The sequence below is a fragment of the Lactuca virosa genome, chromosome 9, assembly GCF_052849685.1.
Source record: "Lactuca virosa cultivar CGN04683 chromosome 9, Lactuca_virosa_CGN04683_v6, whole genome shotgun sequence".
In the NCBI taxonomy this organism is placed as follows: Eukaryota; Viridiplantae; Streptophyta; class Magnoliopsida; order Asterales; family Asteraceae; genus Lactuca; species Lactuca virosa.
The window spans coordinates 18,523,267-18,537,778 of record NC_136434.1 but is presented as its reverse complement, the minus strand read 5'-3'; the positions used below and the strand labels follow the sequence as shown (position 1 = coordinate 18,537,778).

Genomic DNA, 14,512 nt, shown 5'->3' with positions numbered 1-14,512 from the left:
TGACATAGTTGGTGGATTCTGTGATTTTTTTTTCTTTAAGAGACTTTTTTTTGGTCTTTAACTTAAAATATGTTTGGATCACCCTTAAAAACCCTCTACGAATTTCTCAAAAGGTTTAGAGGAGTGAACTAAGTGTAGTAACCACGTCTTATTATGACTATATATGTTCTTCATATTACCTCTAGGTTTGGATCGTTTTTACTTCTATCTTATAATAATTCATGGAAGGATAAAATGTGCAATTGAGGCGAGTTTATACTATTAGTACATATCCCTAACCTTATTTTGATTGAAATAGTTTCTTATATTATTGGATTATATAATGTGTTCACTATATATAACTCGTGTATTCATGAAACAGTTTAGAAATTCTTTTACCAACTTTAGGAAAGCTAATTTGATATGTGCATCCTACTTGTGGAATCACATAGGATGTAAGATTGTAAGAGTCATTCATCATATCCAATAGGATTTGACTATTGGTTGTAAGTGATTAGATCTTTATATTATCATCGTTATTGCTGTGTCACCTTGTTTGAAATGAGCATGTAAAGTGTATTGAATAAATAAGTCTATCGTGTATGGGCTGAATTTAACCACCACCATTGAGAGCTTTAGATTTTAAGATTGACTTTTGATTGGGAATAGAAGCATATTATTTGATTTTGTTGAACTATTCCTTATTTGAAATATTGAACTCTTGAAATTTGTGAGTTATTGCTAACTTTTTGTTTAGCAACCTAGCATCTAGTACTCTCTCCCGTAGTTTCATCATGACTAAATAGCTTCATAAATATGTAGTTCCCATAACTTTTGGGCATCCCCTTTGTTCTTATATATTGGGATCATTGTACTTTATCTACTCTGAAATTATGGAACCGGATGTAAGAAATATTTCAAGATAACAAATATGTGTAGGTGTTTTTAGAAAAAAATATATAGTTGAGGTTTAATCCGAAAAATGAAAAAATGTAATGGTTAAATCGACAAAAAAAAAATGAAAATGCAAGGGATGCATCGTAAAATTAAAATTGGAAAGGTTAAATTTGAAAAAGAAAAAAATATAAGGATTTAAAAAAAATTGAAATTTAATTCATATAACACTAAGGTCTTTCTTATCGTTAACATTTTGAATTATGGTGATTAATAGTGATGCACAAACCATTTTTTTTTCCAAACCGGTTCAGTTCAAGTCAATATAGTCAACACCGGTTCATGGTTAAACCGGTTCTTCAATAAAAATATCCGAATTCTATAAACCGGTCCAGTGTTAAGATCTTTAAATCTGGAGGTAAAGTTGATATCTTTCTGGTTTCTGATTCATCATACTTACCTTTTTAGAACAGATACGTCCCTTTCCAAACAGTAGAAGATCTGTACTATAATTTAATTGGGTCCTGTTAATCCCCTCCCCCTATGAAACCTATATCACGCGCTTTTCTTTTTTGCTTTTAAATCAATCGCCCCTTTTATTTTAATTTTTTTCTTTTACATCCAAAATCTATATTTTACATTTATGGTCCCTTTACTTTTGGAGTTTTTTAATTTATTTATAATTATTAACAATATTTTCATTATTCTTTTATAACGCATTTAAGTATTTTAATTTTTGATACCAAACAATAACTTAAATTTTATTTAGCCCTATTAATTTAAAAGAATAACATATCATTTCATATAACTTTTACAAGTAACAGAGTTGAAAGCCAGCATGCCAAGCTGAAACTGTACTTGGATACACCACAATCTGATTTATGAAAATGTTCATCTGTTGTTCATAATATCGTTAAGTCACAGGTGACGGCTATCAAAGCAAGCTTTGAGTATAGCAAAGGTCGCATCAACCATCGGGTAAACATGAAAATGTTCGAACTATTGTGGAATTATATTTCATTGGAAGCATTAGACATGATCGCTAATGAATTCGAACGGTGTAAAAGCGGTGATGTTAGTTGTGGTTGTTAACTGTGTACATGTTACGGGTTACCATGTGGTTGTCATCTGCGTACATGTTACGGCTAAATATGTATAATCATTATTATCGTTCTAGTTTTAACGTCTAAATATGTATAATAATTATTATCATTCTAGTTTTAATTGTTTTTTATTGGTGGAATTGGAATTTAACCCAAGTTCATGGGTGGAATTTAACCCATTCGATAAAGTAAGGGGATAATAAAGGAATTGGGTTAAGTTGATGGACCATATTTATAATATATATATATATATATTATATATATATAAAAAACGTCAAATCTCATAGGGGAGTGGATAAAAAAAGGGAGGGGGGGGGGGTGATTACGTGTCCCCTTGCTAGTGTTTCTCGTTCATGTGTGCTGTAATTTTGCTCCGTTTGGGAAAATGTTCCCGATATATACTTGCATAGTTTTTGCTCGTATTTATTTGTTTTTAATACTTCAGATGATACATCTGTATCAATGTATGCTTTTGGTGATATTTTCATATCACTGTATACTTTATCATTGTTTACTTCATATGGTATTTTCATACCAGTGTGTGCTTTATCATTGTATACTTTTGATGAGTTAGATATGAGGTTTCCCTCACTATCTAATCTCAATAATATTTTTCCCCGTATAATTGCTTTTAGGCATCCTGCCCAAGTGTCTTGTGATGCATCTGTTTCTACGATTAAGAAATCATCTATTTTTGCATTATATAAAGTAGGGAGAACTTGAATGTTTTGTTTTATATTTTGTACCAAAATAGTATCTGTATTGGTCCAAGACCAAGGTATTTTTTCTGATATTTTCTTTTGTAAAACTTTTCTTTCTTTTGCTAAATTTTTTAAAAATCCTTGTTCTGCAATATAATTTAAACAACCAAGAAATCGTTGTATTTGTTTTCTATTTTCAAGTTTATTAGGAAACATATTTAATTTTTCTCGTATATTGTCTGTTAACGATAATTGACCATTTTCTCCAATTTTTAAACCGAGATATTCAACTGTAGTTTGAAAAAGTTTTGATTTCTTTTTTGATAAAACTAAACCCTTTTCTTTAATTCTTTGTAAAACCTTGATGACTGCATCAATGTGTGTTTGTTCGTTTCCTTTTGTAAAAACAATTATATCATCAATATATGCAAGACAAATATGATCTAAACCATTTAAGGTTTCATCCATGAATCGCTGATATATTGCTGGTGCCTGTTTTAAACCGAATGGAAGAACATTCCATTCATAATGCTTCTGAGGAGGACATGAGAAAGCGGTTAGTGGTTTCGTATTTTCATGTAAACGTAACTGCCAATATCCAGATTTTGCATCAAATGTACTAAAATGTGTATTTCCTTTTATTTTTTCTAAAATATATTCTTTTCGTGGTAATTTATATGAGTCTCCTATAGTAGCATCATTCATTTTTTTATAATTGATTACCATTCTTCGTTTGCCTGGTTTTATTTCATTATTATTTTCTACATAGAATGCAGGTGCTGAATGAGGACTCTTGTTAGGTCGAATGATTCCTTTTTCTAATAGTTCAGTGCATTCCTGTTTGAATTCAGAAACATCTTTTATACTATATGAAATTTTATTTTGAACATTTATTTCATCATTAGGGTTTTTTAATAATATTATTATTTCTTGATTATTTCTATTTTTTAAATGATCTAGTGGATTTTCGCTGCATACTTCTTCAAGTTGTTTTTCAGCAATTTCTTTAGCAAATGTTAGTAATATGCGTAACTGAAAACCAACCTCTTGTTTGATTATTTTAATAAGATCATAATGTTTGATAATTGCAGTTTTTATAATACATTTTGTTGGATGATTGAGACTTATATCGTCATTTGTTTGTATAAATGGTTGATATAATTTAAGGAAATTATTTCCTATAACTAAATCTATTCCTGAATCATGTTGATATATAGTTGGAGTTTTAAATGGTGTTTTTTCAATTGCTATATCTATATCTCTTCATACGAACCAAATTTTGTGAATTGATTTATCAGCAATTGTTATTTTTAATGGTTTTTTTAATTTTTCCCAATTTTTTAATATCTTTTTTCTTCCAAAACATAAAGTAGCCCCTGTATCTATATATGAAACTAATTCTTTTTCTTGTATTTTGGTTGTAATAAAGGTACTGTTTGGGTTAATATTTGTTTTTCTTTTACTCATTTTAGGATTAGTTTATAAATTTTATATTAGCAAGTTGTGTTTGTTAGAGTGGTTGAAACATTGCGTATTGTTTTTAGATTTCGATTTTGTGATTTTTTGTATTTCTTAATTCCTTATTGTAATCTAGATCTTTTTTAATTGATTATTATATTCTTTATTTACTGGTTGTAATTTTAATAAATATTTTTCTTCATATGATAAAGCATTTTCTAAATGTTTTATGGTATTAGAGATATTAGAATTTATTTTCCAGTGGTTTTTTAATATATTAGTCCAAAGCATGTTATCTTTTGAAGAATTTATTTGTACTTTTGAATTCATTTTTTAATTGGATTGTTAATATTTTTTATTAATTTTTACTAATATGATTTTTGTTTTTATAAATTAGTTTGTGTACTTCAGAATATTCTGTGGATTTATATAAATCTTTCCATAATTTTTTAAGTAAATTAACTTTATATCTATTATCGTAGTTGCAGTGTATTTGGGTTTTATTACTCATAATTTTTATTTTACCATGTGAAAGGTCGTTTAATAGTAAGTGGTTTTTCTTTAAGTAGTTGTTTTTCATTTAGTGGTTCCTCTTTGATTGTTTTTATTATTTTTAAATATTTTTCAAGTAGATTTTTCTGTTGAGTTAAATTCTGTAATAATTCAGGAATTTGTTTTAATACAATTAAACTTTCTACTTCTATAATATTATTTAATTTTTGACTAATTATGTTTAATTTTTCTCCTACTGATTTATCTTCTTCAGGATTAAGACCGATGTTATATATTGTTCCTTGTGGTAAATTTTGCGGTATTTCTATAATCATTTCTTTATCTGGTATACATGGTTTTGTATTTTGATATGATCCTTCAAGTGTTTTAAAATATTTTAGGGAATTACTAGATGATTCCGTCATATTCTTAAACTTAATGATCTAATCATTTCTTTAATATCTTCTAGCTTTTCATCGTTATTTTCATTAGATGTTGAAGGCTGACATTCTGAAATAGAAGATCTACCTATTATAGTTGAAAATGGAGGTTCTATAATTGGACTTCTTTTTATTAACGGAGTAGTTATTATTGGTTGAAAATTAGTTTCATTGAATATTCTATTATTAGTCATATTTGGTGATTCAAGGGATAATAAAGGGGTAGATAATTTATCTATATAAATTCTATCTTCTGTTTTAAATGTAATACTATGATGAGAATTTATTAATGCATAATTTATTTGATATGTAATAGTAAATGGATGATTACCTTTTATCATAAAATTTTGTCTTAATAATTTATATCGTATAGTAATACTATTACTTAAATTTTTATCTTTAAGACTTAATCCTAATTGAATATTAATATCAATTTTATTTTCCTTCAATTAAATTACCTTCTCCTTTTGCAATAATACTTTCTTGGTTATTAATTATACGATCATCTATGATTTCTAATTCTATTGGTGTATTTAAATTACTTACACTACTTTTTAAGATTATTTGAATAGTTGATATATGAATATAAGCAATTTTTATTCTATCTGTTTCTTTAATATGAGATAATCTATTTCTAATTTGTTGTTTATTTATTATGGGTATAGTAATATTTCCTTGAGTTAATTCTATAGCTATTGCTTGTTCTCCTATAATTTTTCCATAATATATAATATTTTTTCTAGAAAAGAAATTTTTAAATGTGTTATGTCTAAAATTGTGTCTTTCGGATAGTGTGAAATTTGATTTTTTATAGCGTCTTTATTGATGTTATTTTTATTAATTAAAGCATCAAAAGTGTATCCAGATTCATTTTCTTCGTTATTAATAACTATTGGTGAGTTTTCTATTTCTTGAGACATATTTATAGTATTAAATCTTCTTACGATAAATATTTTAATTGTTGATAACTTTTTTTTTTAAAAAAATTTGAATATTTAAAAACAATGGTTATTTATTATCATGTTTATGATGCTGCATATATTCTTATTAACGATAGATTGAATATGCAAACTAATAATAAGAATAATAAGAACGTTACTTAGCTCTGATACCAAATTGAAAAACATGACGGAATTAAAAATATGTTAAGAGAATTATACCTGAATGATACGTCGTAATGATCTGATGATGGATTGGATGAGTATGATATGATTATATTGGAAATGTTTGGATAGGGTTCTGCTATTCAGAAATAGAAAACTATTTCAACAGAAGAAGATTGAGAACAACTCAAATCTATATCACAAATCACTCTGCTTTATTCACTAAGGGCAAAGCCCTTTATATAGGCTCCAAAGAGCTAATTACACACTGAATCTTTACATTATTGCAATCGTTTGATTGCAAGAAGACAAACTACTTTACATAAGACTTTATGCCACATATATAATAATACTACACACTTATCGACACTTTTACATAATTAAATAAAGACAAGCTATAATCGTTATTTTCAATAATGTATGTCTTTGATATCTTAATATCTTCTCAAACGGAGCAAAATTACAGCACACATGTTTAGATCATATTTGTCTTGCATATATTGATGATATAATTGTTTTTGCAAAAGGAAACGAACAAACACACATTGATGCAGTCATCAAGGTTTTACAAAGAATTAAAGAAAAGGGTTTAGTTTTATCAAAAAAGAAATCAAAACTTTTTCAAACTACAGTTGAATATCTCGGTTTAAAAATTGGAGAAAATGGTCAATTATCGTTAACAGACAATATACGAGAAAAATTAAATATGTTTCCTAATAAACTTGAAAATAGAAAACAAATACAACGATTTCTTGGTTGTTTAAATTATATTGCAGAACAAGGATTTTTAAAAAATTTAGCAAAAGAAAGAAAAGTTTTACAAAAGAAAATATCAGAAAAAATACCTTGGTCTTGGACCAATACAGATACTATTTTGGTACAAAATATAAAACAAAACATTCAAGTTCTCCCTACTTTATATAATGCAAAAATAGATGATTTCTTAATCGTAGAAACAGATGCATCACAAGACACTTGGGCAGGATGCCTAAAAGCAATTATACGGGGAAAAATATTATTGAGATTAGATAGTGAGGGAAACCTCATATCTAACTCATCAAAAGTATACAATGATAAAGCACACACTGGTATGAAAATACCATCTGAAGTAAACAATGATAAAGTATACAGTGATATGAAAATATCACCAAAAGCATACATTGATACAGATGTATCATCTGAAGTATTAAAAACAAATAAATACGAGCAAAAACTATGCAAGTATATATCGGGAACATTTTCCCAAACGGAGCAAAATTACAGCACACATGAACGAGAAACACTAGCATGTCTCAGAACATTGAAAAAATGGAAAGTTGAGCTACTCCAAACCAGATTCGAATTACGCACAGATTCCAAGTATTTACTTGGTTTTTGGCGATATAAGTTACAAGAAGATTATTGTCGAGGACGATTAATCCGATGGCAATTACAACTACATCAATTTCATCCATACCTCAAGTATATTAAAAGCACCAACAATCATATAGCGGATACATTAATAAGAGAATGGAAGCCACATCAGCCATAACGGAAGCAAACATTATTTACAAACAGGTCATTTTGGAGACGGGAGGAATAATGAAGATATTAAGATATTATTGAGAAGATATCAAAGACATACATTATTGAAAATAACGATTATAGCTTGTCTTTATTTAATTATGTAAAAGTGTCGATAAGTGTGTAGTATTATTATATATGTGACATAAAATCTTATGTAAGTAGTAGTTTGTCTTCTTGCAATCAAACGATTGCAATAATGTAAAGATTCCGTGTGTAATTAGCTCTTTGGAGCCTATATAAAGGGCTTTGCCCTTAGTGAATAAAGCAGAGTGATTTGTGATATAGATTTGAGTTGTTCTCAATCTTCTTCTGTTGAAATAGTTTTCTATTTCTGAATAGCAGAACCCTATCCAAACATTTCCAATATAATCATATCATACTCATCCAATCCATCATCAGATCATTACGACGCATCATTCAGGTATAATTCTCTTAACATATTTTTAATTCCGTCATGTTTTTCAATTTGGTATCAGAGCTAAGTAACATTCTTATTATTCAATATATCGTTAATAAGAAAATATACATATGCAGCATCATAAACATGATAATGAATAACCATTGTTTTTAAATATTCATATTTAAAAAAAAAAGTTATCAACAATTAAAATATTTATCGAAAGAAGATTTAATACCATAAATATGTCTCAAGATATTTTCAATTGTTAAATTACTTTTATTTCTCCATGATAGTATCATTTCGAGTTGTTTTAACTATTAATTCTACAAAATTTGAAATTTTTATTAAAATAATACTCGTTCTTAATAATCAAATTAATCAAATTCATGCTTGAAATATATATTTATGTCTAACAAAATTTTGATGAATTATATTTCTAATAGAAATATTATTTTAAGAATACAGCAAATCCAAGAATCTATAAATAATTCTAAGAAAAATCTCAAGGATTCTTACAAACCTAATAATCAAGGCACGATTTTAAACAATAACCATATTCATGATGTTAGATATTTCATAAGAACTAGTATTAAAATCCGTTACAAGCAAATATGTCGTCTAAAAACAAAACTATTTGTATTTTAAAACGTATGTCTTTTAAACATTATTATAATTACCACTACTATTTTTAAATAAATTTTAATCGTAACTTTAAATCTAAAACGAAACTAAACTATTATTATTATAAAATTATAATCATGAGTTTTTCAAGCCTAAATACAAATAAACAAGAATTAAATTTTTTTCGTAAAACATTGAAACAATCTAAAAAATTTCTTTTAGATTTAAAAATAGATTCTAACATATCAATAATAAATTGTATATCCAATATTGAAGCAATACATATAATAAATAATAGTATCAATTGGAAACAAGAACAAATAAAAAACCTTGAAAACAAGATAACAAAATTAATTTGTTAAATATGTTTAAAAAATAGAAAAAGCATTAATAATAACTACTTCACTAAGGAAAAGAAACAAAATTTTTTTATGGAAACTTTACAAGAAAAAGTAGAAACACTGACTAAATTATTTGCAGCATTAGAAATACCATATGAAACTCAAGAAAATAATATAGAAATAGAAAATAATTCAGATAATAATGACGCAGAAGTAATATATGATTTTTCTTCAGATGATGAAAACCCTTATTCAAATCCATATAGAGATTCACAAAACAATTTTGGATTAAAACGAAAACAATCATATGTTGAAGATGATTATCAAAGTCAATATATTTATGGATCACCTTCATTAGAAGAAAATTTTTTATATAGACAAGGAATGGTTAAAAATAAACAAAATAAATGGGAAAAAATACCTCCTCAATACATACCTAAGTTATTCACATTTCCAACAAATTCAGATATTCTTTTTATTGATTGTGACCAAAATCCTGAAGCAAAAATTCAAGAATGGAGTAATAAAATGGGAATACAAATTCAGTTAACCGAAGAATTAAGAAATTTACACCCAAAACATTTTCTTAATTATATCATTCATAAACACAAGGTAACGCATATCGTTTTCTTTCATCTCTTGATGAAACCGAAACAATGATGATAGCCACCACTGATGCTATGGAAACATTTAAAAATGTATTAAGCCGTCTTATTCAGGAATTCATAGGAAAATGAATTGAAGATAAAATATCAAAAGAAGCTTTTCAATTAGAATCATTATGGCATTTAACTAATTTACGAATTTGTAATATGTGTTATCTAGAACCATTTATATGCGAATATTCCGAACATTATTATAATTTAGATCCCACTAGAAAAAAGGCAGCGTTAGATATGTTCTATCAAAAACTACCATCATCAGTAAGCCAAAGTGTAATAAAAGATTTCTAAGAAGCATTACAACAAAATAAAATTGCAGACACTCTAGGAGCACGAATAAGTATATTAAAAGCATGGATGCAGAAAAAATGTTTAGAACAAAAAACAACACAAGATGGAAAAATAGATTTATGTTGTGACATCCTTTCTAATAAAGTAAATCAGTATGGTTGTAAAGAAAAACAACAAAGTAAAAAGAAAATTTGGAAAAAACAAACTTATAAACCTAAATATAAAGAATATTATAAACAAGGGGAAAGAAAATATTTCCGAAATAGAAAACAATATAAACAAAAATATCAATCCAAAACAAATTATTGCCCATCGAATAAAAAAGACTGTAAATGTTGGATATGTCAAGAAGAAGGACACAAAGCTTATGAATGCCCGAAAAAGACTAAAAAAGAAAAAGAAACAAATATATTAAAAATTGCATACGACCTTGGATACGAACCCATAGAAGATTCAGATATAAATTCAGATATAGATATTTATGCATATACAACTGATTCTGATTCAGATGCATGTACATAATCCTATGGAAAAAGTATTATTAGAATTAGAACTTGAGGGAAACCTCATATCTAACCTATCTGGAATATACATTGCTAAAGCATACAATGGTATGAAAGTACCATCTGAAATAAACAATGATAAAGTATACAGTGATATGAATATATCACCAAAAGCATACATTGATATGAAAATTATCATATCATCATTTGAAACAAACAAATTTCAGCAATCATTCAGGTACTCAAGAAACGCAAACATTCAGTCCACAAATATATCGAAATGGAAGCAATCATGAAACAAATCAAACACCAGTTCAAACAGAAAGAAGATCAAGAAGCATCATTAGTCAGACAACTCGAAGCAGTCAGACGAGAAAAAGAACAACTACGACAAACAATACAAATTCAGTTAACCGAAGAATTAAGAAATTTACACCCAAAACATATTTAAAAACAATGGTTATTCATTATCATGTTTATGATGCTGCATATGTATATTTTCTTATTAACGATATATTGAATAATAAAAACGTTACTTAGCTCTGATACCAAATTGAAAAACATGACGGAATTAAAAATATGTTAAGAGAATTATACCTGAATGATACGTCGTAATGATCTGATGATGGATTGGATGAGTATGATATGATTATAGTGGAAATATTTGGATAGGGTTCTGCTATTCAGAAATAGATATTTATGCATATACAACTCATTCTGATTCAGATGCAGGTACATAATCCTATGGAAAAAGTATTAAATCTTCTGCAGTGTCTCCAACACAAGCACGCATCACATGATATTTTGTCCATTTCTTTCTCTCTTTTCCTGCATACCACCATAAACATATATTTGAAGCAAGCTACATTTTCTTCCTGTTTTTCACAATCTAACTACAAAACACTCACAAACCCATTTGTGAGTTACGTTTGTGTTTTAGTAGTGGGTACTGATTCTCGGTAATAGAGGAAGTGGGTTGTGATGGTCTCCGGTTTGTGGCTGATAACGGTGGTTCCTGTTCTTGTGATGGTTCTCGGTGGTACAACCTTGCTAAACATGGTGGTTTTCGGTTCAGTTTACAAACCGGTTTCACACTCTAAACCGGTCTCAAACCGGTTTCAGTGACAATATATGCGAAATGGTGGGAACTGGTGGTTCGGTTCTAGCTTGGACCGGTTCAGGGATAAACCGGTTTTCGGTTCGGACACCGGTTCGGATCGTGAACCGGTTTTTTTGTGCTCGTCTAACTGGTGATAGAGGAAGACATAGATCAAAAACTTTGGTAACTACCAAATAAATAAATAACCGAGCCCCTTAGAAAAAACTCTTATGGGCTGTATACCCATTTATGTAAGTGCTAGGTTTTGATCGCTTCTTCACCGATCTCTCGCAAAAAACTTAGAAGAGGCAGAGTCGCCGTCCATCGAGCGAATAACAGGTTCGTCTCTTCCGATTGTAGCCGAAACACATCGTTTTCGTTTTGTTTTCAGTCAAGTTAGCCCTTGTTCATTTCGATTCCTGCTGTAAGGTAATCGACTGTAGCCGAAACACAAACTTTTTGCCATTGTTCACTATTCTTACCATGTTTTTTAGGCGTGTGCATTTTTATTTGAACTGTTTAGTATTCCCTCGGATGAGGTTCTTTAGTTTTTTTTTTAATTGCTAAAGGTTTTTTTTTTTTTTTTTTTTTTTTTTCTGTGAAAATTGTTAGAATTAAACAATACCGTATAGTTAATTATATTATTTGTTCATAAAAGATTGTTTTTTAATTTTCTTTTTGATGAGTCAGAAACATGGGTAAAAAGAAAACACCAAAAAAACATAAAAGGGATCCGGAAGAGATAAAACAACAAATGAAAATGTGTGTAATGCGATTGAAAATTTTGGCAAACTTTCAATGAAAGAGAAAAAATCCGAAAGGTCTATCGAATCTATTCTTCTGGACATGGATAAGTATTCTCAAGTACCCCTCCCAATTGTATACCGCAACGGTACCAAGTGTAATCATTCTAATTACCACTTTACGTCTTATTTAATTATAACATTAAGCTTTTTCTTTTTATAGATTTTTGGCGGTCCAACTGCCATCCGTTTTGGAGCTGTAAATGGAGAGGATGTACGTAGAGATGTTATATTGGCTAAGTATAAACAGTAAGATGATTATATTTTTCTTTTTCTCTGCAGGAGTGGAATTCATTGCTTGAAGAGTTATATGGAAACAACACCTTGAATGTCGTATCTGCAGGAGTGGAATTCATTGCTTGAAGAGTTATATGGATTTTTGACCCATTTGGCATCATAGCCGAAGTGATAGATTTTTTTAAGTTTTGGGGTTTTCCTAGCAATGAGGAGAATTGGAACCAAAGCGTTACACTGATAATATTTAAATTGATTTAAACTAAACAGATAAATGTATTCAAGGAGATTGAATATCCGGCCAACATGGGCATAAAATGGAGGGGTTTCAATGGAGAAATCCGATTTTAGGAGAAAATATTCAAATATAACTTCGATTTAAGCTAAACAGATAAATGTATTCAAGGAGATTGAATATCCGGCCAACATGGGCATAAAATGGAGGGGTTTCAATGGAGAAATCCGATTTTAGGAGAAAATATTCAAATATAACTTCAAAGACTGCTTCATTGATCGGTATCCTTACGACGCCTTGGTTCCCATTCTCCTACTTGCTAGGAAAACCCTAAACTCACAAAAATCTATCTTTTCGGCTATGATGCCAAATGGGTCAAAAGTCCTTTTCCGGTGATGCAACGCAACACTGTAGCCGCTGCATAAAGAAAAAGAAATATATTTATAAACAAAAAGACAAAAAATATTACATTATACTACTTTTAAAATAAACACTTATTTCCGCAGTATGCTTCGATTTTTAATTTCAATATTAAAAAGTTGAGTGTATTTTCCACACTAAGGTTATGTAAGTCTAAGGTTGCAATATTTTCTACTCTCTTGTACCTGAAAATATTACCATAAATGTATATTAAAAATAAAAAAATTTAAATTGAAAACTTTTAAAATAAACTTACATTGCAGATATGACCTTTATGGTGTTGTTTCCATTTAACTCCTCAAGCAATGAATTCCAATTCTGCAGAAAAAAAGAAAAAGATAATTATCCGACTGTTTATGTTAATTCATATACTTAGCCAATATAACATCCCTACATACATCTTTAATGGCGGATTACTATGCGTTCTTAATTATCCATTTTTTGCTTATTAGATGTTCATAGTAGTATTTATTGTTAATGTGTTTATGGATCAACTTTTGTAGCTTTGTGATTATTAACCCAAGACTGTTTTCTTTGTGTGCATTTGGGCCTTATTTGTTACACATAACATGTATATATGACTTTTTCTATGTTTACCAATACATCTTGCTATTTATAGGCTTTATGAATGACTTTATGTTTAGATGTTTGGTAATCCGATCTCTCCCTAAGTTGTAATGCATTTCGTATTTGGTATCTTTTGTTTCATTTGGGAAAAAAGTTAATAGTCCTAATTTCTTATGGCGGATAACAAATCAAAAAGAGAAATATTTCAATGTTTTACTTGCTACTTGTAAACATATCAGATTTCATTCGGGAAGAAGTTAATAGTCCTAATTTTTTAAGTTTTAAGAAAAAAGTATAACTACATTGTTATTTTTTAAGTTTTAAGAAAAAAGTATTTCAATGTTTTACTTGCTACTTGTAAACATATCAGATTTCATTCGGGAAGAAGTTAATAGTCCTAATTTTTTAAGTTTTAAGAAAAAAGTATAACTACATTGTTATTTTTGGGTTTATCTAATCTTTTGGTTACAAATGGATCAAATATCTCTGCTGGTGGCATTTTGGTTAACCTGTAATATTCATTTAGTATTTGTAATTGCAATTCTTGTAATATTCATTTAGTATTTGTAATTGCAATTCTTCCAATTTATTTTTAATTTT

The 14,512-nt window shown here is 28.4% G+C and overlaps 1 long non-coding RNA gene across 1 annotated transcript; it reads left to right on the top strand.

Annotated features, from left to right (window-relative positions):
- The first annotated feature begins 11,356 nt into the window (after positions 1-11,356).
- Positions 11,357-13,431, top strand: LOC145135886 (uncharacterized). Its single transcript, XR_013720108.1, has 2 exons — positions 11,357-12,670; positions 12,739-13,431. It is a non-coding gene; the product is annotated as an uncharacterized LOC145135886 (long non-coding RNA).
- Positions 13,432-14,512: the final 1,081 nt, after the last annotated feature.